The 27039-nt window shown below is 32.1% G+C and overlaps 1 protein-coding gene across 2 annotated transcripts in view; it reads right to left on the bottom strand.

Moving 5' to 3' along the window:
- Positions 1-27039, bottom strand: part of LOC118197491 (growth arrest-specific protein 2-like) — a 163309-nt gene that overhangs the window by 98193 nt on the left and 38077 nt on the right. Inside the window, exon 1 of one of the 2 annotated variants that reach the window (XM_035369010.2) lies at positions 25572-25709. The exons of the other annotated variant lie outside the window; for it this stretch is intronic. The gene's annotated coding sequence lies outside the window, so the exon portion shown is untranslated. Of the gene's footprint in view, positions 1-25571; positions 25710-27039 lie in introns of those variants that run through there. 2 annotated transcript variants of the gene reach the window in all.

Here is a 27039-nt window from a genome sequence, read left to right as displayed (position 1 = left end):
TTCTTATTATTAAAAAAATACTTAAAAGTACGGGAAACAATGAAGTGAAAAGCAGGATCAAAATATTCATTTCTAAATAGACAGAATCAAAAGGAGAATAAAAAGCCTTCGTTTTAAAACAATTAGTCACCTTGATATGGAAAGCAACAAATAAAATTCGTTTCAAGAGACAAAGAAAACTAGAAGTCGAATAGCAAGATATTATGTAAATAGTTCGATAATACTCGTAAGAATTAATTAATAAAACAATTTACCGGTTTGAGAAGAAATCCTGAAAGAGTGCCAAACAGTCCATTATCCTTTACACTAAAGAAACTAGTCTATCTTGTTTATGATAGCTCCTGAAAGCAGAGATACTACTTTTCATGCACATCAGCTGGAAATAAGAAGCCAATTATCCTATTTGCGAAAGGCAAATTTTGATAACTTTTATTGTGAACTTTCATATGTTGCATGTTTTATGCGATTATAAAATGAATATAATTCCTGTCTAAAATATGTGAAGTTTTCATAAGATTAGGCGTAATTCACCATGGCCTTTGACTTCAATTTCACGGCACTGTCCTATAAGCATATATATTAGCAGTCTATAGCAAAATAACTGGTATTTCCATAAATACGCGACTTAATGCCCTCTCATTTTGCTAAGTCTCCAGTGTGTCCATTATAATATAGCAATCACACAGAAATATTGGTAACCAAATTCCTTTTCGAAACTTTAGTATTATTGCACAACGTGCCCACAAAAGCCTTTATGCGACCTTTATTTTTGTAACTGTTAGTCTCAGACATATATTTTAAATGATGCAAATGCTTCCATTTTAGTATTTTTAATTTAAAAAAATTGTAAAAAGTACCAAATATGAATTTTTACATGGTCTCCCAATCCGGAATGCTTTCTTCATGAAAGTTGGAAAAAGATTATTACGACCGAATCCTGGTTATCCGACATAAGAGGACTGAATTGCGGTCATAAATTCGGTAATGTGAAACTACAAAAAAAAAAAAAAAAAAAAAAAAAAAAAAAAAAAAAAAACTCAGATAAAAAGATAACATAATTTTATTACAAACCATGCAATAAAAGACAAAAGCATTTTATTAAGCAACTATGCAATAAAAGACATATATAATTACTCCCACTGAAATCAAAAACGATTTATTTTGCAATAAATTAATTTTTCATTATGTAGAGTCATTAGGTTAATTGGAAGCAAAAAAGATGAAAATTATGCAACCGCCTTCGCCGGGAATCGAACCACGGGCCTCTGGAATACCGGCCCAGCGTGCTACCGTTACACCACGAAGGCACGCTAGGGAAGTGGGAGAAATACCTTATATACTCCCCTTTTTAAAGGGCTACTAGGTCCTCTAAAACCCTAGTCGCCCTTTAAAAAGGGGAATCCTGGGTGCGGAGAATCATCATCCACAACCCTTTTAGTTCGGGCGCCACTTGTAGTCATTAGGTTAATTGGAAGCAGAAAAGATGAAAAGTATGCAACCGCCTTCGCCGGGAATCGAACCACGGAAATACCGGCCCAGCGTGCTACCTTTACACTACGAAGGCACGCTAGGGAAGTGGGAGAAATACCTTATATTTATTATACTTATAATAGTAAAATACTCGGAAAATAGAATTAGGCGCTTTACGATTCACAGTCTGCTGCATGAAAGTTGTAAAATGGAAAAGAAAAGTTTTCTGCTCATATTAAAAATGTTTTTAGAAAGTTTATGATATTAATTGATTTACAATTTATTACTTATTATTATTAATTTATTAAAAATGTTTGTAATATTGATAACAAAAATTAAAATATGAATCATTTTTAGAATGAATTAGGTTTTTGTGATATGTCAGATAAAGCGGGGAAGGTCGAATAACTGAATGACGGATAACAGTGGTCGATGTCATGTCGATATGTGTCATGAAGGAAAAAATAGCACGAACTGTACTTGTAGAGTACCTCTGTTTTGTTTCTTGAGATACTATAAATTAGGAACATATGAGAAATATAAACTAAATTAATGTCAACCACATTTAATAAATAAGCAACATGAAGTTGATATTCCTGAAAGCCTTGCCTATTTAGTAAGCATGCTGCAAGCTGTTAGATTAGTATGACGACTACTGGTCTAGAAATCGTGTACAGTGGCGAATTAAGGAAGTAAAGGGTTCTCACCTTTGAGGTCACTCATCTTCAGACAAAGATTTTATTTACTATTTTAAAAAAAGATAGAGTTACTATTTTAAAGTAATAAATTTTTTATTATAATTTATAACTTTCCCTTTCTGACAATATTTATAAGTGACAATATTTCTGACAATATTTATAACAGAGATACGTTCAATGTAGTATGAACTATTTTTATGTTGTATTACAGCCCAGAGCAGGTAACAACATCATCTGTATGTGACTTGGCAAAATTTTCTCGTAAAAAATCTTAAAATTTTCTTGAAACTATTTTTTTTTTAAATTTTACGAATAGGTTTTTAATATTTAATTATCTGTTTTAAAAATCCTTTCACATTACATATTCTGCTATTTCAAGTTTCTGTACACTTTCTCATATTCTCAGACTTCATAGATTACAGTTATTATAAACAGCCTTATCGGATTTTATAAGATTTTTCACAAATGCCTTAAATGCCTTTTCTTAAAACTTTTACATTAAAAAAATCATTGTTACTTAATTTTTAACCAAGGTATGGTATTTAAAGCACTTACACGAGGATAATAATTTCAAAATATCAAACTCATATATTTAATGCCATCCTATATGTTTTTCTGTAAGATTTATTACTTACTATTATGTCAGAAAATAAAAAGTCATCTTACATGTTAGGCCGTCTTCTATTACAGCCAGTACGATATAATTATTTTTTCTATACTGCATGTATAAATATAAAGCGCATTCCTTTAGTCTATCGAGATCTGAAAACTTTATTTGTGCTTCATAACAAGGTCTTAATGCAAATAAATAAAATCTACCATCGACTAGAAGTATGCGCTGCACTGCGCAAAGCTCTTAGACCTTGAGTTTCCGGACACATCGCAAGTTATTCTTTATGAAGATGAGTTAGAAGAATGTACAAAGTTGTAGGACGTCGTAAAATCACAAAGAATACCCATAATTTCTTTTATATTAGAAACATAATCAGAAAAGTGTATCCAAATTCTTTGACCATTACGCCATATTAAGCCACTGTACTAAATCATTCAAGGCTTGTCAAGTGCAATAACTGCTCAAAACATAAAGAGTTTCCATTTTATTTTCCGTGCAAATTTGCGTTAAACACAGAATGCTGCTATTCGGCAAAAAAAGAAAATGTTTATTTTCCGAATTTGATCAGTCTGCAACTGCTTAATAAGCTGAATAATTTAAAAGCAATAAAGGTACTTCTTTACAATTTAGATCTTCAATAACATTTTTATCTGTATATATATATATATAACACTCTCAACCCTTTTAGGTTTTATATTTGAACGGTTGTCCAAAAGGTTTTGTTATGGATTTTTACGCTCTCGCTGAGTTCGCAGCTTACCAATCTGCTGTTACACTCACTTCCACTAAGCCCCCCCCTTTTTTTTGTCTTTTTAGTGTTATTATTAAGCATCATTTTATTCGTACTTACACCATGTAAAACTAAACAGCAAAATTATTGATTTTCCTAAATGTTTACTGTTCGTGATTGGATAAATCGAATCAGTTCGAAAGATAATACTTAAAAAAGGCAACATTTAAAATTTTTATTCTCAAAGTAAGTAATTAATTCGCTTCGAATTTCGCTAGCCTATTTTCTTTTTCTTTTAATCAACTCTGTTTAAAATTATGCAAATATAAACTCTGCTTAAGAAGGAGCAACGGCATCCCAGTAAAGATGTATTGTAGATAGTAGTGAGGTATGATATTTCTCATGACCATTCTATCCGAGCTCTACTCCTTCGCTATTAATAGCGACGCAACATAGTTGGCATTGTACTTACAAATGTAAGTTCATTTTAATTTTAGCAGTTGTAATGTTAAGATAGTAAAGGCTTAGTTTAATTAGCCGTTTCTCCACCAAACCCTTTGCGTTAAAATTAGGTACTGAATTTATCTTTTTGATATTGTGCATAGATCCTTTTAAGCTGCCGAAGTGCAGTTAATTATAATTTTGTTTTATACTATTTTAGACTCTAGAATCCAGTAAACATTTGTGATTTGATTTTACTTTATTTTTATGAGTTTTACTGTCAGAAAAATCCGTGCATGGATCGCTTTAAAAATTATACCTTAAATATTCTACTACATCAAATTTGTGAGAGTTTAAAGTTATGAAATGGAATAAGTTTGTCGTGGGCTAGGATTTCGCTCCCCCCCCCCAGATATACATCGAATTTCTAATTTCTACGCATATTTCTCTTAAAAAAGTGTTTTCAGACAATTACTTGAAAGAGATGAAGAACACATGATCTGCATTGCATTTCATTCAACGAATCAATTAAGAAATGGATTTTATTCTTATCTGTGGCTTAGATTTCTGTTTTTTCAATCCTAATATTTCAAGGCTTAGACGTGCCTTTTACTCCAAACCTCTTGAATAAATTAGCTTTCCATTTCATTATCCCACGATTTCTTAAAACTCACGCTATCCATTTCAGAATCATTCCCATGATCATCTGTCCTTGATCATTAGTTGAGCTTCATTCAACACGTTTATTACAAATTTTACTCAGTGAAGTAAGATCAATGTCGCCGAACTTGATCTTCAGCACACGATTTCTAGTAGGAAGCAGTTCCATGAACCCAAAGCAATGATGCGCATAGAGGCTATTAAAAATGATATCAGCTATAATTCTACTGAAATAGAACAACAAAAGATTATACAGAAATTCGATTACACTTGGAACCTCCACATTTTCATTAAACATTTTTTATCGGATACGCATGTTTACATATAGAAACCTACTGTATTTTCTGGCGAAGAAGTTAGAAAGGAAACTTTCTTGAAAATACCAGATTCCCGTTTTAATGATTTTAAGAACAAGTCTGAAATCATTGCTGCAATTTAAAATCGACAATTGTTTCGAAATAAGGCAGATTCAGAAAATGTTTGAAAACATAAGAGAACATTCATAAAGCTACATTAACAATTGAATCAACGTCAGCAATTACATGAACTTGTTTCTCCCTTCAGTTTCACGAATCGATAGAGATAAGTGACTCAGCACAACTGCTTTTTAATTCGTATGGTTTTTAAAGATCATACGTCTAAAGAAAAATTGTTGGGTATGGCTTCTTTGAAAGAAAGAACCAAAGGTGTAAATATAGTCAACTTTTTAAAAACTTCTTCATTAATCTAAAACGCTATATTTTATATTAATTTCAATAACAACAGATATTGCAGGAGTAATGGTAGACTTTTTTAAATAGGTTTATAACTTCAGGACAAAATGATAAACTCCCATGTTTTTTATCCACCGCTGCATGATTTACCAAGAAGTGATAGCCAGTAAAAGATTAAATGCGAAAAATATAATGGACATAGTGCTCAAAACTGTTAATTCCATTTTAGGAAAATCCTTCAAATGGAATGTCTTCTAATTCCGACTTGATGAAGGACAGCCAGTAGCATTATTACATACCGATGGGAGTTGGCTAATCAGAAGTAAATTCCTGCAAGGATTTCGTGGTTTGTTAACAAAGGTAAAAACTCTTTTTCGGAGAACAAGGTCAAGAATGCGCAAATTTAAATGATAAAACATTGTTCAGTGATTTAGCTTTTCTTAGAAACTTTATATTGAAACTAAGCGATTTAAATTTAAAATTGCAAGGAAAGAAAGCAAGACAATGATTGAAATGCTCAGTAACATAACTGCATACAAAACAAAATTTATGATGCTAATAGAAGATCTTCAACAAAAGAATTCATCATTTTCCTAACCCACTTTGAATCACTACTTAGGCCAGAAGCGGTGGTCACTTTATTAGAGACGTCTAATAGGTGGACTACCTATGAAATGCTATGAAACCTGCTATGAAATGGTAGACATCCATGTTTTCTCCGGGATTCGGGCCCAGGCCCTTCGGTATGGCAAAGTCATTAACACTACGAGCGGCGTAAGTAGATCCTACTCTTAGGTCTTTTCATATTTAAAGTTTAGCAAAGCTAAACATCATTCCCTATTCTGTTTCCTATACGGAAGATTCATACTTATGTGATTAGTAAGCAGTAAATCTATCATCATTTCAAAACAGTCGGTGTTAAACCAACCTGAATTCTCTGTCGAACAATATTTGATAGGAATTTATTTTACCTCGAATTTCTTTGGGTTTTAATAGTATTTTGTCAACGGTCTAAATGATATAACATAAAAATACATCAAAGGACGCTGTGCTGTGAAAACTGGACTTAACCTGGAATATGATAACAACAGACTAGGTGTAAATCTCGTTTTAAAGAAGAGCAAGATTTCTAAATCACAGCAATATATCATGTGCATTATATTATCGGAGTTGTAATCTTAGTAATAATGCACATCTATATTTGGGAAGCGGATAATATTCAAATCTGTTGGCATGCTAAAAATTAGCCGAACTGCCCCATGCGCTATTGGAATTCTGTATTGCGATTTTTATTGTGACCTTATTTATTTATTTATTTATATTGCGATGAACCATGGTTTATAGGTTATTTTTCTGAGTATACAATTTTCAGCTCCTTGCTAATTTAGTGTATTGGGTTTACATAAATACGTTCAGACATGAAAAGCATAACCACAGAATGCAACATGATTTTATGAATAAGTAACTTGTTAATAGGTGGCTAGCGTTAATAGGCAGCAGCACCACAGGTCCGGGCTTCGATCCCCGGGCTGGGCAAGGTGGTTGACTAACAGCCTTACATACCTTGATGGGTCAATAATATGAGTACCAAGTTCGCTTAAGGACTAAACATCGGGGATCCTGCGACAAGCTGACCACTTGTCTAGGGCATATGCTCATGCACCCTGAAGCCCACAGTCAAGAAAGCAGATATCGGGGCACTGCAGGCCATAGCCCGCTAAGGCTGTTGCGCCACTAAGTTTAACTTATTAATAGATGGAAAGTTGTTTCGAGCAGTTAAGGGATACTCAATGCTTTTGCTTAGTTTAGTTTTATGCCTCACAAAAAATTAAGGAAAGTGATGATTTTATTTTGCAAAATTCCGGCTACGAAATAGTTAATTTAAGTTTTTGAAACATTATTTAAGCCTAATGTGCTTTCAGCTGTGTGCCTTTATTGGGTACCTATATATTCATACCTTTTTCACTTTCAGTATAACATTTAAAAACATGCAATCTGGATACTTATCGAAGGGCTTAAAATTTAAGTTTTTAAAAGTTCCAAAAAATTAATTAAAAGAATTTAAAAATCTCAGATAAAAAAAATGCGATCTGATCTTGGTATACAGATTTAAGTTTGACCTCTGAAACAATTTTAAACTAAGCACTTAAGGTAGGCCTACTAATTTAGAATGATCTCTCCAGAAATGAAAAGAAATGGAACATAAAACTGTATATTTAAAATGAGCTATTGAAAAGGGAAGCCAAATAAATGGTAGGAAGAAAATTGTTATGATATTATTTTCTCGTAAACTAACATTAATGGAGACTTGTATATTTATTTAATTAAGAAAATGTTTAGAGACATTAGGATTTTTGAAAGCAGGTGAGATGAAAATTGAGCAATATCCTCGCCGGGACTCGAACCACGGACAACTTGAATACGCGCCGAGCGTGCTGACCACTACATTACGAAGACATGCTAAGAAGGCGGGAGAAATACCTTATAAATGTAATTATTGAAAACGTAGTTGTGTATTATTTTATTTCACTAAAACGTTTACGCACAAGACCTGCCGTAATATTTCCCTTAAGTGGCGATACCTTCTATTTTGCTCGAACACGAAATCATCTTACTGAAAACAAAACACAATCGGATGTTTAATAAATCGGTAATGCTCAAAAATTATTAAATTATTATTATTCCTTTTTGCTGAATTGCTCAACAGTAGGCGAATTTAAATCTTCTAAGCACATTTAAAGAAGCTAAGATATGATGATGCTATGCTAAAGTATAACGATCGGTAGGTTAGGTTCATTTGATGTAGTTTTTTCAACCTATAGACATTTTCAACTTCGACGAGTATTCCCATTCGAAGTCGAAAAGCTTCTACATTCTCTTCGTACTAAATTTCCCCCCCCACCCCACTTAAAAAAAAAAAAACAGAAAATATATCCTTCGTCATGTTCTCATAAAGAACTAACACTCTCATACGCGCACATTTATTTATTTTGGTTTTCAGCGCTGTAAGGAATTGAAGAGAACTCGAAGGGCAGGGAGAACTAAGTCAACTTTGAATAGAAAGAATGGAAAAGGAAAAAAAAAAAAGGGGGGGATATCAGTTTTCAGACAGTCGGAGTTAAAAAAAAAATGCTTAGACGCTTCCTTACAGCGACTTTGATGAGCGGAAACGGTCAAATTAAACTCTCTCCCGCGGGGATTGGCATAAAAAGTAACGTCGTCATTCATCACAACCGCAGTTAAGTTTGTGAAAAAGAAGCGGTCTTCGAAACACAGTGGTGTAAACAGAATTATCAACAAACTCTGTATGAGATGCGCAAGTAACAATAACGTATATGCAAGCTTTAATACCAAAATTCTCGTTTATTTACATTGTTATCGATTGATTTCGATCCTTGTAGCATTCTTTACATCTGTAAGCCGTGACAACAGCATTGCTGCAATACCTGTGTTATTTTATATACTCGCATTTGTTATACTTTGTTATATACTCGCATGCTTATACAGGTACGAGGATTATCGACAAAATTCATAAATAAATAATTTTATGTTATTTGGAAAGTATTCATGTATTTGTTCGTTTTGGAGAAATTCCTTGAAAACGATCGATATAATTTCTCTGGGACTGTCACTGGACATGACAAATTAACCTAGATGATTAATAATTTTTTTTAAAATATTTTATTTTATACAAAATTATATTTAAAAAATTCAAGATTCTAATTTTTGAAATCTCATTATATATTTTTATTTCTATCCATTCTTCATGGTATTATAGCTTTGAAAACATTTAAACTGTTGTAAATTCTAAGTAAAAATCCAAACGCAAAGACAACGCATGAAAGAAATTCTGTTTAGAAACTTACTGTAATTCTCAGTATTAGAACATTTGTTTGCTATTCATTTTTTGAAACGAAAATATCAGAATTCATTTTTTCACAGTATGTGCTTTCAAAAGACATTTCGAACAGTGTAAATCTAAATCCCAGAGAAACGTTTTTCTCAGCTAAAGTAGAGAAAGCCACCTAAAATTCCCTTATTAAATCACAAAATAATAAAAATAAATGCACGTTATCAAGAAAATTGATTGAAATGAAAATGAAAAATAAATTTTTTCGTAAAGAAATACAAAATAATTTTTGCGAGTTTACCGAAGCATTTATTAAAGTTCATAAAATATAATGCCACAACAACCTAGTAAAATTATTAGACACAAGTTAACGAGAGAGTACTATAAGTATCAGTGCTTATTAGAAAAACTAAAACTATTCATGTGCACTGATCAAAATTATCAATTCATATATATTATTTACATTTATGTATCAACATATTATTTTTGAACAGTGCAGCGAATCAATAAGCTGGAATTGATTATTATATCGACAAATTACTGCGTCTCATGACAGAACTCATAGTTTCTCCAAAATGAATTAATTCTAAAAAAAAAAAAAAAAAAAAAAAAAAAAAAAATAACGAAGCTAAAAAGCTTTCTTCAGCAAAGGAGAGGGAGAAAGAATGTTACTTGAAAACTAAGAGGAAAAAAATCCCTTGTATTAGGAAACGACCCACTTGTATAGAGATCAAAGCCACGTTTTTTAAGATTCCACAGAACACTGACAGTCTGCTTTATATAAAGAAAACGTCTAACCGAAAATGACAAGTGAGCATTAGCAAATGAGACTCAACGAAATATTACGTTATTTTGAAGGACAGAATGCAAAAGTTACTTCTTCTAATTAAGAAAATTTAAATTCGTATTGGTCAATTAGTCAGAACCGTTATTATCTCTGCAAAGAAGAAAAATATTTGGCTAAGAGCATCTTGGAGATGTGTAACCGACCGAGTCATAAATTTCTGGCTTTAAGAACAACATTAAATGACTTCGAATTAAAAGGCATTATTAATTTTATCTTCCTAAATGGCGGGATGTTTATGAATCACCGAAACATAACAGCGCTGCGATCAAACCGGAAACAGACTTTTAGAAATTCGTTGCATTCATTTCTAATTTATGAAAATATTTTAACAGGACAGTTACTGCAGGATTGATTTTTAGATTGTGAAATTATTAAACTGCGATAGCTGCTCATTAAGACTAATTAGGCCATATAGCACTTATGTGGAATCTGTTGCTTATTACAGACGTTTTTGCAAATGGTAAAAAATTACTGAAGCGAAAAATTACTGAAGTTACTGAAGCAAGTAATCTTAACACATTGAAAAAAATAATAATAAAAGAATTACATCTAGTAGTAATCTGATTTTAGTCCGCTGCGGAGCATAGGACAATGAAATCAGAAAGCTTTGTTTATATGAACAAACAATTAATTACAAAAGAAAATCTGAACGATTTCATATTTTAAATAACGCCCAAAAAGGCGTTTTTAAAACATTTTGTGTGTTACCTTTATTTATTATATATCACGTTCGTCACACTTAAACCATAAAATTCAGTTCAAGAGCAATATCGCAAAATAATTTTAAATTGAGCAGATTAGAATTTCCGATACACAGTCTCACGCACTGGAGATAAAAATGTTTTTTCTGTACAACGTTGCCGTTGCTCGCTTTGAAATCCTTGAGTTTGTTAATAAAAAATTCGTTAAAGTGTTACAAAATATGAAATCGATAATAAAATAAATTCCATGTTTCGAATTTGGGCTTTCAAATGCCCATATTCGCAGTAAGATTACGTCATTCAAAATTGGATGGCACTAGGTATCGTTGTTTTATCTCAATGCGAGAAACATACATACATTTATGAAGATTCATAACCATTTAATTTCTTTAGATATAATGCAGAGTGATAATATTTGGTGGCAACAATTTGAAAAGCGAAACGGACATTTAAAGTTTTAACAAAAGAAATGACATTAAAGAAATTAAAATGACAAAAGAAAATTAATAGCCTTTCTGAGCTAACGCCCTTTTGGGCTTAAAAAAAAGAAAGAAAGAAGAAAAAGAAAGAAATTCAGGGAGGTGGAGACCAAAATTCAGTACCTAATCAGATTTACCTTTTAATCACAAAATTAGCTTGTAAAATGATTCCTGTTCAATGATAAATAAAATGCTATTGATTAATATTTGACTTATATGCTGTGACAGTCATATCTTTTTTTAAACATATACTCCTTCACCTTCTGTGACAAAAAATAACTCCTTCACACTGGTGGTACTTGCTTAGCAGAAAAGATTGATTTAATTTTGGATGGGATGGAGAAATGCATTTCACATTTAATAGTTCTTAATACATAGAGATATCGTCTCGCTATCAAACAATTGAATCCCTTTGAATATCCACAGGTAAAGTTCATTGAGAACTCAGCTCTTTGTAGTCGAAAAGCATCTTCCCAGGAAAAACAATAACGACGTGACAACGATTCTATCGTTTGTCAAATGTCGAGGAGGGGGTTGTGACACCTGCGCGAACTGGGATCGACGATCGCCAGACGTCACTCCGTAAATACCTTGCGCACCTTCAACGTTGAGTCGGTACTTGTCGGAACAACATTCTCCCACCAGTTCCCACGACTGGCGTGAGACAGTGCATAAAGGATCGTTCCCAATTCTTCCATATCTATAGTTTAACTGGTAAGCGAAGGTGAAGCTGATGCGCATTAAAACTTCCACAGCTGCACACATTTTAATCATTGATGACACGTAGGATAGTTACCACCCTCAAAAATTGAATTCATTGCGATAAAACAGACAACAGCTGTCTGAAGACGATTATCTTTTACGGGGGCTTTTAAACGAGATACGGCTCCTACTTACATTGGATACATACAGTCAAATTTACAACCATGAAAAATGCAAATAGCTGAGTTGCATTACGTAAGAAATAAGCTACTAATTACAACCAAAAATATGTGAAAGACATTTGCCGTGAAAGGCCTACGTTTATAGAGGTAAATATCTTCATTTACGTTACATAAAGAGTAAATCTCGAAAGTTTTCATATATTCAGCTGATTTTGACTAGAATTGATTTAGAATGGATTATTTTGATTGCATCAAAGCACTTGTGAGCTACTTGCTTAAGAAATGAGATAGCTTTCCTGGAAGATTTTCTAAAAGAAACTGTTTGGCATTCAAGCTACGCATAGGGAAAATTATAAGCGCACTTACGTAGCCAGCCCGTTTGCCAGAATTCAAGTTAGGTCGAACTACCAGTTTCAGTGGCTTTATCCACTAAACCACTATTGGACCCAATGAGAACCCACGAGAGTTTATCAGTTTTAAGAAGTTTACCCACTCAGCCACTGGGCGGAGGGAGGTAAAGATAAGAATTTTATATGAAGTTGCAATGAGATAAAAATTTCTCTTAACATGCAATTAAAATTTTCAACAAGGCCTCTTTTGCACTGATATGTAAATACAGTATGAATCTATAATGCGATAATTGTGCTCCTTTGAATGATAAGTGTAAGAATTTAATAAATAACTACTTGTTAACTGCTATTATTTACAGATAAGTAAAAACTTATTCTCATATGCAATTCTACAATTTAAGGCTTATTTTATGTATCAAGTTTCAACAAAAAGTTGCATTTCCATATAGATTCGCGGTGTTATCACTAGAAAAGAATTTTCCTGTAAAAAAAAAAAAAAAAAATCTTGAAGTTAAGCAGCTGGTAAAGAACGTAAACAAGAATTTCAGTTTTCGCAAATAATACAAGAGCTATATTATTAAATTTGAAATAAAATAGCACAGATGGTATATATATATATATATATATATATTTCTGTTCGCTATGTTCTGTGCTTGTCATTATCAGACACTTGATGATTAATGTTATTCAATAAATCATCTTCTGGAGGAACCAAAATCTACTTGATATAACCAGCTGAGTGTGTCATATTATGCCAGTTCTTTAGAAAAAATGCAAGATATGGACAATGTCGAATATTTTATTTAAATCAGTTTTATATTTTATTATCCTTGTCTTTCTACATTACGTAAAAAGACAAGGATATGTAAAAAGAAAAGTATTTGTAAGTTTAATGTTGTATATTTTCTGATTATCAGCAATATTAAATAATTTATTTATTTACGTTTTAAGATTATTATATTATATTATTCTCACATAACCCTAAACAGCAATGTCTCGCTCTCTTTTGACTTCACCAGTGGCCGAGTTAAATACGCGTTCGAACTCTGGCTCGAATACAGGCGAACAGGTCGGAACCATGGTAGTTTTTGGTAATTTTCCGTGTATAATGTGAATGACAGCCAGTTTCTGGCAAAAAGTCCTCTACGAAGGTGTCCATTCCCTTAGGCAGATAGCCCTTGTGTGCTTTATCACGTTCGAATAACCTAACCTAACTTCTTTCTTGTTGTTATTGTTGTTGTGATTTATCTCATTTGTCTGACAGTAACATCAAAACAAGCCCACGAAATAAAGGGATCATCTTCGAAACCACATGCACGTTCTCAGGTTACAGGTCACTCCTCAGAATTGAGCTCTTCTTAATTAAAAATGTCGGCAGCGGACTATGGCTATCGAACATCCGACTGATAATCTGAGTCCTCCACGTACACAGATTTTTTTTTTTTTTGTTTTGTTTTGTGTGTGTTAAATTTCTGTCAGTTCTCTTTTTAAGATTCTCTCTGTTCTCGTGAGTTACAATATATCGAAATTTCGCAACTCAGAAAATTTTAATTTTTGTTATAGTGGCCTTCAAGAACATAACATTACAATAGTCACGGCTAGGGAAAGAGGAATGAAAAGAGAGTAGTTAGGAACTTTAATGTTGCTGATCTGATATCTCTCTGCCAGTCTGAGGCGTCTTAGGTTTGATGGCTAAATATTTACATTTATCAGATTGAAGAAAAACATTCCAATGCAAAATTTCAAAAAATTCCACAATTTTTTATCTTTCCCCCGGTCATTCCCCTCGAAATGAGGAACTTGTCTGTTCGTCCTCGAAATTGATAGGATTTTGTTCAAAATCTCTGTCAAACTTGTAGAGACATTAGGTAATTTTTTGGAAAGCAGGAAAGATGAAAAATGAGCAACGTCTTCGCCGGGAATCGAACCACGGTATATATATAGAGAGATAGAGTCTCTGGCACACCAATATTGGGTGGTCTTGGAGTCTTAACCAAGAACTGCCCCTCAGCGACGAAGGTGGGCTCTGTTCATGGGTTGCATAAAATCACAGAGTCCGCAACCAGTTCGGAAAATAGTGATATTTTCTATATAAACAATAAAATTAATGGGAAGGAAAAAGAATGTGAGCGGATCAAGCTTGTTCGAATCAGTCATATTCTTTTATTAAAATGAGGGTGTTGCTTTTATTTTAAGAAATTCCAATTTGTTCTTAGCACAATCGTAAAGATTTTTTTTACGTTCTTTAGAGGCAAAAAGCGCAAAGAAATTCACTTGTTCAATAAAATACGATCCATTAACATCTTAGTCATCCTGATCTTTTCGCAATAGCATGGGAATGATGACCTTATTAATGAAGTACCTAAATATTACTCGATGCAAAAACGCGCAACATTGCGGAATATTACGACGATAAACCTTCTTCCGGGCTCATAGGGCCCCGCATAGCAATACCGAACAGCAACTGGGTCAGAGCAGACAAACCCCACAGAGATGCACCAACAATGGCTTTCCACTGCGTAGGAATAAGTAAACGGCAGTGAAAGCCTCTCTCCACCCCTTCTTTGCAAAGGCGTCTGTTATTAGGCTGTTGGGGGTGGACCTCGAAAGCTCTCCGCAGGGAAGGGGGGAGCATAAACTACCCCCGACAGAATACATAGTACAGCCGATTCCACCAGCAGTGCTCCCATCCTCTCAAGTCACCATAGAAACGGTTACTATAGGTAACAGACGCTTATCCTAAAGAAGGGAAAAATGGGGAAATGGCGGGCACACCACTCGTTTGAGTCAGCGAAAAAGTACGGAAATTGATTTTAATAATTTTCGGTATTTAATTATCAATGAGTCATCACAAATGAACACTTAGCCGTTAATGAGTTGTGAGAGTAATCCATTAACCGGTAAATTATGTTATGCTCTGAAAATAATTTCCAAACTTACTCGAGATTTAGATAGAAACGAACAAGCTCTTTAAAAAATAACGAAACTGCAAATAGCACTGCTGGTGGAACTCCCGCATATTCGGCATTTAACACTAGCAATACAGAACTGTATAACATGATTCATTCAATTTCAGATGAGATTGATGCCGAATCTATTAACCATGAACTCATTTGACAGAAATGAAAAGAAAAAAAAAATCTTCGAATTTTAGAATAACATCAAAATGCCATGTTTGTGCAGAATGCGATTTTTTTTTTTTTTTTTTAAATGAAAAACTTCCTCAGTGCTGGATGGTCTAAGCGAACTGATGACAGTGTTCCGCGGCTGATCTCTAACCCACGATAACCCATGAACACACATGATTGAAATATATTTGTGGAATGGTTGCACTTAAAATCCATCGTTACGAAAGTCATTTCGAGAGGCTGGTACTAGGGAAAGAGGAACCATTATACTTTACATCGCGAAGTGTTCCAGGTTAATGGTTCTTGAATTTCATAAGTTCGAGTCCCTTTCCCATAAAATATGTATATCACTAAAGCTCTTGCCATTAATTTTCGTGTTTCGTGAGCCCTCTTCACTGTCTTAAATCAATAGCTGAATGGTTAAGACCACTGAATACTTGTACTAGTTTGACCCATTTCGAACCTTAGTGAACGTGATGGCTGTATTGTTGGTTTTTGTCGTTTACTCATGAGTAAAATGAATACGAGACATTTTCTCTTAGAAAGGTCTCCATCGCTCCCACCAGGCAGTTAGCCCTCGAGTAGCTTAATAAACTAACCTCATTTAAACTAACCTCTCGAATTCTCAGTGTTCCGCAGACCACTGTTGCAGTCAAATGTGGGATAGAACTAAGCAAAGACTTTTTGTCACCTTTGATACTCATGGCATCCCCCTGAGTGTTTTCGTCCAATGCTTGGATATAAAATTCAACAACAAACAGCACTGAAGAATGCACAGTAAAATCCATTATTAGTCCAAAGGAGCTTTGTTCCACAGGAACTATTGTTTTCGTTTTGCGATTTTGCGTCGAATCATTCTGAATGTCCGTTTCACTTTTCAAATTGTTGCCACCAAATATTATTGCTCTATTTGAAGAAATTGAATAATGAAGAATCTGCATAAATGTATGTATGTTTTTCGCATTGTGATAAAACAATCATCCAATTTTGAATGACATAATCCTACTGCGAATATGGGCATCTGGAAGCCCAAATTTGACATTTAGAATTTGTTTTAATATCTATTTCATATTTTGTAAAACTTTTACAAATTTTTGATTAAAAAACTCCAGGATTTTAATGCGAGCAATGTGTACAGAAAAAAAGCATTTTTATCTCCAGCACGTCAGACTGTGTATCGGAAAAACTAAAGATATGCTCAATTTATAATTATTTTGCGATATTGCTCTTGAACTGAACTTTATACTTTAAGTGCGAAGGACATGATATCTAATAATTAAAGGTAACACACAAAATGTTAAAAAATATAAAATAAAATAAACACCTCTTTGGACGTAATTTAAAATCTGAAGCCTTCCAGATTTTCTTTTTTTTCGTTTCTGCGACTGTTATTGTATATCTGAAAATGCAAATTACGATATAAATTGGTTCCTCGCTCTTTTCTTCTTATCGAATGCATATAATTAATAGAATAACGGTATAGTTAAGCATAATTAGGTAAAATTGTCCATTCTGAAAACAGAGGAAACAGTTATTTATACGTATATATAATGTTCCTAAAATTAAAGTGGTGTATACGGAATCGTAATTACTTTTCTTGTAATGGGCAAATGTTTACTGATTTTAATCTCTTCCGCAAGGAAGGCTATATTATCGTTCTTTTCATTTAAAGCTACAACGATGCTTTTATTTCTTAGAGTATATAATACGTTATTTATTCGGTTGACTATGATTCGACAATATTTAGTAAAATAATTCCGAATTCTTTTTTGGAAAATTCATCCACGAAAAATATTGGCCAAGCGTGAGCTGATCGAACATTTATAGGACTTCACGGTTTTTAATCAATTGTCTGACAACAACCCTAAATGAGATGGATGTCGCTATAGAAGTTGATGATTCGATTACGAAACTCATTTCCTCGCAAAAAAGGGCAATTACATTGCCAAGTACTCGAGTATAGTGGAGTCTGAAACTGCATAGCAAACTCTGGGGAAGGTTTTAGAAGATACCTTAACGAAAGCAATATGAAGCAAAGTTGTCTTCCCAGTTTATTTCCGTTTTATTATGTCTGAGTCATTCGGACTGCAGTGAAGTCACCTTTTCAGATTATTTGGAGGGAAGATTATTAAATATTTCAATGCGAAAGCTAAAAATCGAATTCGAGGCAGCTTCAATCCAACGTAACATCATCGTGCGAGGGTAGAATCGTCATTCTGTAATCTTATGCTACGGAAGTTGTATTTTTTATTCGTTTCATTCAAATGAACAGTGCGGGATTTAATATTTGCAGAAGCAATGCGTCATTATGAAATAGAAAACTGGTAAATTAGTTACACCATGAATGCATGCCCGAAGGAGGGAGACAACACCTTATACAATTAAAATGGGTTGCGTGCTTTGCTTGTTTTTGTTCTGCGCGAATAAAAATAAAAATTTCTGATTCAAGTTATTATCATTATACAAGAAAATGCGAGTAGTGTTGGGCTATGTAAATAAAAATTAATTTCATTGTGCTACTTTAAAGAATTGCGCTGAATTTTAACATTTAAAAATAATTTCGTTAATTAACATTGTTGAAAAAGAATTAATTTTGTAATTTGCTTTGCGAAAATAAAAATACTTTTTAACCAAGGATTCTTCTTTAAATTAAAAAAATTAAACATGAAAAAAATAAAATCCCTCACTTGCAGTACAGTAAATACGTAGTTGGGTTACACGAGAAAGACACTAATTATCTAGATTTTCCTTCCAGTTGCATGGGCTTCAAGCCATTTAGACTTATTACCTAGAAGTTTATTGCATTAAAATCTGCAAAATGTTTTTCTGATGAAGCAAAGACCTTAATAATCAAAGGGCAACGTCAATACGAACTTTACATTAAAAGACTAAAATATATTTAAAATTTACGTATTGCATTTTGTGTACGAAAATCAAATTTACTTTAATTGAATAATTAATAATTTGCAGTGGTTTGGTCAAAATCATGATTAAAATTTCTTAAACTATTTTATGTTTTCATTTTATTCAAATTTAAAATTTAATAATAGTTAAGATTTCGCATTTTTTATTCTTTGAAATTCAACTTCGTGGCAAAGTTAAATTAGATAAACTACTATAAACTTAGTATTCAGTTAAGAGATATTTTACAATGAAGTCCCAAAATAAAATAAGAAATTTCAGTTTAACTGGAATTGAATGATGGTTTAATTTCTTTTAAAAGGAATTTTTCATCAAACAACGATTTACATAAGAACTTACACAATACAAAGCAAGCTTAAGCCAGTATACTATATTTTAAGAGAGTAGTAATTACTATATATAGAAATATCAGTTTTTTAACATAAAAAAGATGTTTTTATTTCCACATGTATGGAAAATTTTAGCCAGTTGAAATTTAAAAGCCTTTTATTGAAAAGACCAAAGAGAATTTCCACTCTGTATTTTTATAAAGACAAATTTTCCTACTTATAAAAATAAAAACGCTCCAATTATTAATCCGCCTAACGTATTTAATTAGTGGCTATTCATGTTCATTCTAGATTTTCACATGTAGCAGTGACTTTTACTCAATACATTTACGTTAATTAAATGACTAATTGTTCGAATACGTACAAATATTTAATTGTCCAAACTTTTATAATAATTCATTCTTAGCTCTATTTTTAAACTATCCAACAAAAATTAATATTCATTTAATCAAGGAAAATATTCAAAACTCTCCTGTATTAAATATATAAAACTATTCTCATCTTTAATTAAAGCAGGCCGCCAGCAAATAAAAAGCTTTAATTTTTAAACATAAATTAAGAAAAACTGAAAGCTTTCAGATTTTACATTACGCCTAAACGGGCATTTTTTTAACGTTTTGTGTGTTACCTTTATTTATTAAATATCATGTTCTTCGCACTTAAACCATAAAATTCAGCTCAACAGCAATATTATGATCGAGGCGACCTATATTGGTCATAAGGTCTTCACTGACAAGGGGGACCGAGTCGTTCTCCAATCCAATCCAATCCAATCAACAGCAATATCGTAAAAAAATTTAAAATGAGCATATCTTTAGAATTTCCGATACACAATTTCGAGAGCTGGAGATAATGTGTTTTTTTCCATCCATACAATGTTGCCATTACTCGATTTGAAATCGTTGAGTCTGTTAATAAAAAATTCAAAGTTTTACAATTTAAAGTTTTACAAAATATGAAATAGATAATAAAACAATCCCAAATTTGGGCTTCTAGATGCCCATATTCGGGTGGAAACGTACATTATTTAAAATTTGGTGGTTCTAGGTACCGTTGTTTTATCACAGTTGAAGAATCATACATAAATTTATGCAGATTCTTCATTATTTAATATCTCTAAATATTAAAAAGGGCTCAAATATTTGGTGGCAGCAATCTGAAAAGTGAACTGATATTTGTAGTGAATTACCGCTAAATGCCAAAACGAAATTAATAGTCCTTCTGGGCAAATTGCCCCTTTAAGGACAAATTACAATCCTGAAGAAACGTATTTCATTCCAATTTAAATAAAATTCAGAATTGTTTTTAATGATTATTGCTTTTATCGTTATGCTATTCCCACATTTTCATTCTAAACAAACGAAAAATAAACGAATAAAATTATTACAGATATGAGATATGCATGAATGACTACAGACAACAGTGATCGCAAGAAGTATTCAAAGAAAGCATTAAAATAGATCATAAAAATCAAGAAAAAAGTAGCAATTTACAAAAGAAGTAAAGAAGCACTACACCATGAAGCTATAGAAATGATAATCAACAATAACATAAATGATAAAAACGAATCCAGACAATTCATTTCTGGAGACTATTAAGAAAGGTAGAAAATAATAAACATCAACAGAAGCCTTAGCGAAATAAATATGAGCTTCAATATCCACAATGCAGTTATGATTCACTAATGCAATTTGGGGGGGGGAAGACTTAAGGCACGTGGAAAGAACTTATTATGTTGAGGAATAAAAGAAAAGATTTAAAGCAAAAATACTGTAGAAATAATCTAGAAAGTAAAAAGAATTAGAAGAAGTATCGATATATTGTTGTGACATAACTTCCTATTCAATAACAAAAACTTTATTTTATTCACCCAATAAAATCACAGCATGGATCAGAGAAGCTAATTTATCTCACTTTTATTTATTTATCTCGCAAACAGTCTTCAGAACGAGAATCAGGCTCAGCTTGATCCTTTCATAATCATGCGTAAAGATTGGAAAAGATTATCTTCCGAAAATCCATCGGTTTGCGCAAATACTTTATTGAAATGTTATTAAGAAGTATAAATAAAATTCTCAGTTAAGTCATCCTAATTCTTTTTTAATTTGTGTAAAATACCATTTATATAAATATGACCATTTACTTAGCTGCCATTATGCGTTTTATTTTCCATGAATCACTTATATACAGATTGCTACGCTATTTTTGTGTAATTCAACTCTCTGCTGTTTAAGTTTTAGGGACATTAGGTATTTTTGAAAGCAGGCAGGATGAAAAATGAGCAAACGCCTTCGCCGGGAATCGAACCATGGACCTCTGGAATACCGCCCCAGCGTGCAGAACCGCTACACCACGAAGGCACGCCAAGAAGCTGGGAGGAATCCTTTATAAAGTGATCATGATCTCTGTTCTTTAATTCACTAGATGCTTGTTTCAGACCCGTTTTAAAATAAGGCGAGTTTAAAAAAAACTACTTTAAGCTATAGATCTAGATCTGAATGCTCATTTCAAATGTATATCTAGACTTAAATATGCTTATCTAATCGTTTATCATGGACTAAAAAGGACTAAATTAACAGTGTTGTTTCTTAACTCTAAAATATTATTATTCTCAGGTTAACAGTATATTTTCTTCCGAAGCATTTTATAGTAAAGTGAGCAGGAACGTAGGAAAAATGATTCCATTTTGCATCCACGATCGAAACTTTCAGCTTTAAAATAAAAAATAATTATACAATCAATCAACTAATTAATGCATTCAGAGTTTAGCTCGAACCTCATTGTAGTTGTCCAATGTGGTGGTGGTTTCAAGGTTAAATCTAATTAGCTGTTAAACTACATTTGTTTAACTTTTCTGTGCTTCCAATGAACTCTTCTTTTAAGTTACTAGATTTCTAAACTCCAACTTAATCTAATATGCATTCTGGTGACGGTTGAAAGAAGAAATAGACGATGCAGGTAAAAATCAACATAAATAACTTGTTGGCTCACATAAACCTCACACGCTAATATTTTGCTGGTGTTGAATGAACTGAATAACTATATAAATCTAAGTTCTTACAAAAAAATTTTGCTTCTTTTTAACACCAGCTGAGTATTATACACAGCATAGCATCTCCGGAATTAAATTCTAAACAAAGGCTTTACCAAATTAAATCATAAAAGAATTCCCCTGTTGTCTTCTCATAAAAATGTTACTTCTATTACATTAGAAACATTTTAAGTTGTCAAAGGAAAAAAAAATTAAAAAAAAAAAGAATAGTAATTCGTCAAGAAATAATGGACAAAAAAGGTTAGGCTCGTTGTATTTCTGTAAAATTTTTTAGTATGATAAAATACGCATTTTCAAGTGAAATTATGCAATGCATTTCAGTATTGGCATTCTTTAAGGAAGAGATGTTAATTGTTAGTCCACAACTTCTAACAGGAAATAATCAGATCTATAAAAAAGGCAGGAAATGTTTTTAAATTGGAAGGCTTACTTTTTTCCTGCTTTTCAGAATTGAATTTTGCAATGTGGCGCTTGCTAAAAGAATGCAAATGGTCACGATGCTTTCATAGTATGTTTACAGGTAATATGCCTTGCAGTAGCTATGTTTTTAAATTTGGTTTTCTTTGATGATTTTTAAGAGCAATGTATGCTTCAGGGACTAACTTCAAAGTACTCGGTATGCATATGAAGAATAGCTTTTCTGTTAGTTTCTATTTGTCTTTTAGTCTCTACTTAATAAAAACTAGGAGATATAAAATAAATTCCTCATTCGGTATCATCAAAAGAAAGAGGGTTCGAATTTACTTGGGCCAAAACGCTTCATATTTTGCAGAGGAATGTGCTGATGTTGATCTACAAAGACTTTGGAATTTTCTAAATTAAGTAGCTAGTAACTTTTAATACCTTCAGAAAACCAAATCCGGCAAAAGACTCTTTAACAAAAAAGTGAAAGGAAAAGTGGTTTCTGTTTAATGTTTCTCAAGTGTTTAACAAAATATATTAAATGAAAAGTATAAGAACATGCAACTGATGAAAATAATACAAACATTAATGTTTAGGTTATTTAGATTTGCTGTTTCTCGTAAGAATGCGATTTTTGCAGTTGGGGAGAACTTGTCCTCGATTTTTTCCATTAACTATAAATTTTTTTACGTTATACCGCATGACAAACAAAAGGTTATTCGGAACACTTCAGACTGTAATATATTTATAATTTTCAGGTTGTTATAATTAATTATTTTGAATTAAATGTACGAATGCATCAGGAAAATTCACGGAAATGAACACACTGAAAAAAAGATCATTAGAATCACTCTGATTAACGTGTCTGTGATCTTTCAAATTAGGCAACCGACTAAGTGATGGGCGAAAACGCGCGCGAAAATCAAATAAAAAGAAGTTAATTCTAATGAAACCATTTCGCGCAGCACTGATCGATTATATTTAGCTAATGTATCTAGATGTCGTCTATAGTCAAAACACGAGAACGAAATTTTCGCTTTCGGAACTACGGTTCAAACTAATGACAGTGCGAATCAAAACCATAAGTTTACTTGTGATGACTTCAGAATCAATGCAGAGATTACTTTCAGATAACATTAATAATAGTTGTCTTCTTTTTATAACTTTTATGTCTTTCGTAAAGCGTTTAAATTAAAAAATATGAAATAATTGAAAATATTTAGTAGCTAAAATGTTTAAAAAGCTAACGTTTAAAAAGCAATTTTCAAAGTAACTGACAATTTTATGTCTGAGGATGATATTCCTTGGAATACATGCATTGCCGTAAGCAGTGACGGAGCTCGGGCTGTAACAGGAAAACATTCCGGTATTATTTCTCAAATAAAGAAAAGTCGCGCCTGAAACTAAATTTACTGAGTGCTCCATTCATCCTGAAGCTTTAGTAGCCAAAACAATCCCCCAAATCCTGAAAATTGTTTTCAATCAAACTGTGAAAATTGTTAATTTTACTAAAAGCTGATGTTTAAATTCAAGAATATTTACAATTTTATTCCAAGAGATGGGTTGTGAGCATGAAACGTTTTGATTATATTCCGAACTAAGGTGGTTAAACAAAGTTTGAAATCGTATTTTTGAACTTCAGAATTTCAAATTTTCCTTTGTGATTCAAAATTTGAATTACAAAATTGTTTATTTAGTGAATTATGGTTAGCGCGTGTAGCATATTTAGCTGATATTTTTGGAAAGTTAAATGAATTAAATTTAGGATTACAAGGACAAAGTGTTAATTTGTTTATCATTAAAGATAAAATAAATGCAATAATGAAAATACTCGAGCTAACACTCAAAGAATTGGATAATAATATTTTAAGCTTTTTACCACTTTTAGAAAGTATCCTGACTGAAAATAATTTGAAAATAAAAGAAGAATTATCATCCGACATTAAAAATCATTGTTTTTCATTGCTGAATAATTTCAACATGTATTTTCCCGAGGATTATGAAAAAGAAAATTGGATTAGAAATCCATTTTGACCAACAGTACCTGAAATTTTATCTCTTGAAATAAAAAATACAACAAATAGAAATTTCCTGTGATCGAACTCTAACTGAAGATTTTACAAATACTTCACTTGTTAACTTTTGGCTGAAAAAAAATTAAAGGCATTTTAAATAAAGCTGTTAAATTTTTATTGCCTTTTTGCACAACCTATTTGTGTGGACAAGGATTTTTCTTCCCTGTTATATTTAAAAAATATAGAACAAAATTAAAAGTGGATCCTAATTTACGGTTAAAACTAAGTGATATAAGATCATACATAAAATAGTTTCTCTCTCTTATGTAGGACGAAATTTCATGCTAAATTTTAAAATTAAAGTATTATAACTTAAAATTTGATAATTAAAATAGCAGCCAATTTTTAATCTAATATTTTTATATGTGTATATTTAATGCTAATAGCCAATAGGTTGTGCAAATGGCAATATATATTTTTTTAATATTTCTATTGAGAAACTAAAAAATAATTATTGTAAAATGTAGCGGTGGTACTAAAGTTTTGCAATTTTTGTTTAGATGGTATGCGTTAGTCAAAAGGTTGAGAACTGCTGCTTTAGAACACTGGTAATTCGATCTATGTTAAGCTTCGGGAGGATGAATGAACTGACCTCATGCGGCTATAATAGTTTTACCTTAAAAAGCCCTCTCTGAAGATATCTCTTTTCTAAGGTAGATATTTCATACTTTGTAGTACCCCCTTCACACTTTGCAATATGTGTTGAAGTAGCTAAGTCTTAACGAAATTTTTTAGGTAAAACTTAAGGGGGGGGTGCCAAATTTTTGTTTGTCTTGTACTTTGAAATTCTATTCAAACACAGTATAAGCATACACGAGAAAGACGCTGTTTCTTTAAAAACAATCACGCAGATTTTAAAATCAGTAGATGTGAATTTAATCTAATTCCTCATTATTTGTCATTTTGATAATTCAGAAAACTAAAACTCTACTGATCTGTTGCTCTTATCAAAATACATATGTAAACCCCATTCATCCACTTCATGTAATCCGATAGGTCTGATTTTGATTACGAAATAAATGCACATTAAAAAAAATCAATGTTTTAAAATGAAATTCAAGTTCTATAATCCATTTCGTAATCAATGGTTGATAACTATCTGCGCAAAAACGTTACGAGATTACGAGTGGAATAATACGTCTGAAACATCAAGAGTTCTTGTTAACATCGTGTAAAATTCCACGTACTTTTATGGAAAAACATAAATAATGAATCTAAAAAATTTACCATTTCCGCAGAATCTATTTTCACTGGAATGTAGGCGTAAATTTCAGCTAGAAAAAGGTATTCTATTTCTGTTTCTGGTTCTATCCAACTTCGTAAGTTAAAACATCAAAGCGGTGTCTTGAAGTACTTAAGCGGTATCTTAAAGTGAAAGATAAAGACATACACAGTTCAAACAAACACAACTAAGAAATCACAGTTATAGTACAGATATCTCTAAAGTAAAAAGAATGTATGTCGAATTTCGTGTTTACATGATATACAGGTTCGCGAAAAATCGCTTAAAAAAGTGCACTTCATATGACAAAAAGAACTAGATAAATAAAAGAAAGAAATTTTTATATTACACTTAAAGCGTTTTTTAACGGCGTTTTATTAACATTTTGCGTGTTACCTTTATGTATGTATTAGGTTCTTCGCACTTAAACTATAAAATTCAATTCAACAGCAATATAATTTTAAAAGAGCGTATCTTTAGAATTTCAGATACGCAGTCTTGCGCTCTGGAGATAAAAAATGTCTTTTTTTCCGTACAGTGTTGCCATTTCTCGCTTTGAAATCCTTGAGTTTTTATGTACTGCTGTTTTTGTTACAATGCAAGAAACATACATACATTCATGCAGATTCTTCATTATTTAATTTCTTTAAATATAATGCAGGGCCCTAATATTTGGTGGCAACAATTTGAAAAAGGAAACGCCGTTTCATAGCAGGCGAAGCAAAATGCCAGTACCTCATCTGGCTAAAGTGCCCTTTGGGTTATTAAAAAATGAATGCAAAGATTAGATTTGAAAACCTGATACAAATAATGTGCTGTGTCCAATGAAGTCATATCAAATTCTTTAACTTAATTTTATTTGTAATAATGTTGTTTAATTAAAAATTATTTGTTAAATAAAAACATCAACTAAATAAAATTGTAATAAATATTAATATATACTAAAATAATAATAAAATGATAATTTAATAAGTGAAATAAAAGATCTGAACTAATGTATGGAAGATAACATTAGATTGCCCATACACCAGCACTTCCACTTTCATTGGAATTAAGCATTAGCATTGAGTAGAATTTACAGATCTCGTGTTAAAAAGCAGTGTTGAGTGATACAAAGTCTTCATCTGTTATAACTAAAAAAAAGGCAATTGCCACAAGTAGAAAACATGTACTTGGTCTTTTCTTTTACTGTAACTAAAGAACGCTCCGTTTGAATCCGTGAAATGAATGTCTTTGAAGCTGAAGAAAGCAATCGTTTATGAACCGCTGAAAGTGCTTGTGGTACTTAACGCAGCCTAAGGGCAAAAATTGCTGAAAGTGCTTTTGCTGTAATAAAATTTATGTCAATCAACGTTGTGTTTTAATTCGGTTTCAATTCTGTCTTAGTTTCATTAGTTCGCAGTTTCTTTAGTATTAGCTAGAATTTTACTATCTTTCTCGTACATTAGCAAATTAAATTTCATTTTGAGAACG

Source organism: Stegodyphus dumicola, chromosome 5, assembly GCF_044657685.1.
Source record: "Stegodyphus dumicola isolate Sdum_Otavi_A_Nest chromosome 5, ASM4465768v1".
In the NCBI taxonomy this organism is placed as follows: Eukaryota; Metazoa; Arthropoda; class Arachnida; order Araneae; family Eresidae; genus Stegodyphus; species Stegodyphus dumicola.
This window is presented reverse-complemented; position numbering and strand designations above follow the sequence as displayed.